Below are 3142 nucleotides of genomic sequence, written 5' to 3'. Positions count from 1 at the left end.
CCATACCTAACCCTCAGATTGGATCTTTAGAATAAGAGTACGATTCTTGGAATTCATATTAAAATTTTTGGAATCCTTATTTTTCTTTTTCTCAAATAATTTTCGAAAAAAAAATCCAAAAAAATCATAAAATCATAAAAATCAAAAATATTTTGTGTTTCATGTTTGAGTCTTGAGTCAATTTTTAAGTTTGGTGTCAATTGCATACTCATCTTGCATTTTTCGAAAATTGCATTCATTCATAGTGTTCTTCATGATCTTCAAGTTGTTCTTGGTAAATCTTTTTGTTTGATCTTTGCATTTTCATGTTTTGTGTTGTATGGTGTTTTTCATATGCATTCTTGAATTCTTAGTGTCTAAGCATTAAAGATTTCTAAGTTTGGTGTCTTGCATGTTTTCTTTGCATATAAAATTTTCAAAAATATGTTCTTGATGTTCATCATGATCTTCAAAGTGTTCTTGGTGTTCATCTTGACATTCATAGCATTCTTGCATGCATTCATTGTTTTGATCCAAAATTTTCATGCATTGCATCATTTTCATGTTTTTCTCTTTCATCATAAAAAATTCAAAAATCAAAAAAATATCTTTCCCTTTTTCACTCATAAATTTCGAAAATTTGAGTTGACTTTTTCAAAACTTTTTAAAACTTAGTTGTTTCTTATGAGTCAAATCAAATTTTCAATTTAAAAATCTTATCTTTTTCAAAATCTTTTTCAAAAAATCAAATCTTTTTCATTTTTCTTATTTATTTTCGAAAATTATAAAAATATTTTTCAAAAATCTTTTTCTTATCTTTATCTCCTAATTTTCGAAAATAACATCATCAATTAGTGTTTTGATTCAAACTTTAAGTTCTAGAATCATATCTTGTGATTTCTTGTAAATCAAGTCATTAATTGTGATTTTAAAAATCAAATCTTTTCCAAAACTACTTTCAATCATATCTTTTCAAAAATATCTTTTTATCTTATCTTTTTCAAAATCATATCTTTTTCAAAAAATTCGATTTTAAAATATCTTTTCTAACTTCCTATCTTCTTATCTTTTCAAAAATTGATTTTCAAAATTTGTTTCAACTAACTAACTAACTTTTTGTTTGTTTCTTATCTTTTTCAAAACTACCTAACTAACTCTCTCTCTCTAATTTTCGAAAATATCTCCCTCTTTTTCAAAAATTCTTTTTAATTAACCAATTATTTTAATTTTTGATTTTAATTTTCGAAAATTACTAACCTTTTTCAAAAATAATTTTCGAAAATCACTAACTCTTTTTCAAAAATAATTTTCGAAAATTCTCTCTCTCTCATCTCCTTCTATTTATTTATTTATTTACTAACATCTCTTCCTCACTCACCAAAAATCCGAACTCTTTCTCTCTCTCTGAGTTCAGATTTTCTCTTCTTCTTTTCTTCTACTCACATAAGGGAACCTCTATACTTGGGTAAAAAGGATCCCTATTATTATTATTTTTCTGTTCCCTCTTTTTCATATGAGCAGGAGCAAGGACAAGAATATTCTTGTTGAAGCAGATCCAGAACCTGAAAGGACTCTGAAGAGGAAACTAAGAGAAGCTAAATTACAACAACCCAGCAAGCACCTTTTAGAAATTTTCGAACAAGAAGAGGAGATGGCAGCCGAAAATAATAATAATGTAAGGAGAATGCTTGGTGACTTCACTGCACCTAATTTCAATTTACATGGAAGAAGCATCTCAATTCCTACCATTGGAGCAAACAATTTTGAGCTGAAACCTCAATTAGTTTCTCTGATACAGCAAAACTACAAGTTTCATGGACTTTCATCTGAAGATCCTTTTCAGTTCTTAACTGAATTCTTGCAGATCTGTGATACTGTTAAGACTAATGGAGTAGATCCTGAAGTCTACAGGCTCATGCTTTTCCCCTTTGCTGTAAGAGACAGAGCTAGAGTGTGGTTGGACTCTCAACCCAAAGATAGCCTGAACTCTTGGGATAAGCTGGTCACGGCTTTCTTAGCCAAGTTCTTTCCTCCTCAAAAGCTTAGTAAGCTTAGAGTGGATGTTCAAACCTTCAGACAGAAAGAAGGTGAATCCCTCTATGAAGCTTGGGAGAGATACAAGCAACTGACCAAAAAGTGTCCTTCTGACATGCTTTCAGAATGGACCATCCTGGATATATTCTATGATGGTCTGTCTGAATTAGCTAAAATGTCATTGGATACTTCTGCAGGTGGATCCATTTACCTAAAGAAAACACCTGCAGAAGCTCAAGAACTCATTGACATGGTTGCTAATAACCAGTTCATGTACACTTCTGAGAGGAATCCTATGAGCAATGGGACGCCTCAGAAGAAGGGAGTTCTTGAAATTGATACTCTGAATGTCATATTGGCTCAGAACAAAATATTGACTCAGCAAGTCAATATGATTTCTCAGAGTCTAAATGGAATGCAAGCTGCATCCAACAGTACTCAAGAGGCGCCTTCTGAAGAAGAGGCCTATGATCCTGAAAACCCTGCAATAGCAGAGGTGGATTACATGGGTGAACCATATGGAAACACCTATAATCCCTCATGGAGAAATCACCCAAATCTCTCATGGAAGGATCAACAAAAGCCTCAACAAGGCTTTAATAATGGTGGAAGAAACAGGTTTAGCAATAGCAAGCCTTTTCCATCATCCACTCAGCAACAGACAGAGAACTCTGAACAAAATACTTCTAATTTAGCAAACTTAGTCTCTGATCTATCTAAGGCCACTGTGAGTTTCATGAATGAAACAAGGTCCTCCATTAGAAATTTGGAAGCACAAGTGGGCCAGCTGAGTAAAAGAGTCACTGAAATCCCTCGTAGTACTCTCCCAAGCAATACAGAAGAAAATCCAAAAGGAGAGTGCAAGGCCAGTGAAATGACCATCATGGCCGAATCCAAGGAAGAAGGGGAGGACGTAAATCCCAAGGAGGAAGACCTCCTGGGGCGTCCAGTGATCAATAAGGAGTTTCTCTTTGAGGAACCAAAGGAATCTGAGGCTCATCTAGAGACCATAGAGATTCCATTAAACCTCCTTACGCCATTCATGAGCTCTGATGAGTATTCCTCTTCTGAAGAAAATGAGGATGTTACTAAGGAGCAAGTTACCAAGTACCTTGGTGCAATCATGAAG

General features: G+C 33.7%; 1 non-coding gene across 1 annotated transcript; it reads right to left on the bottom strand.

The window, feature by feature from the left end:
* Nucleotides 1–2026: 2026 nt before the first annotated feature.
* LOC112787305 (small nucleolar RNA R71) lies at nucleotides 2027–2134 on the bottom strand. Its single transcript, XR_003194724.1, has one exon. It is a non-coding gene; the product is annotated as a small nucleolar RNA R71 (small nucleolar RNA).
* Nucleotides 2135–3142: the final 1008 nt, after the last annotated feature.

The sequence above is a fragment of the Arachis hypogaea genome, chromosome 20 (assembly GCF_003086295.3).
Source record: "Arachis hypogaea cultivar Tifrunner chromosome 20, arahy.Tifrunner.gnm2.J5K5, whole genome shotgun sequence".
Taxonomy (NCBI): Eukaryota; Viridiplantae; Streptophyta; class Magnoliopsida; order Fabales; family Fabaceae; genus Arachis; species Arachis hypogaea.
The sequence above is the reverse complement of the archived record's forward strand: the minus strand, read 5'-3'. Positions and strand labels throughout refer to the sequence as shown.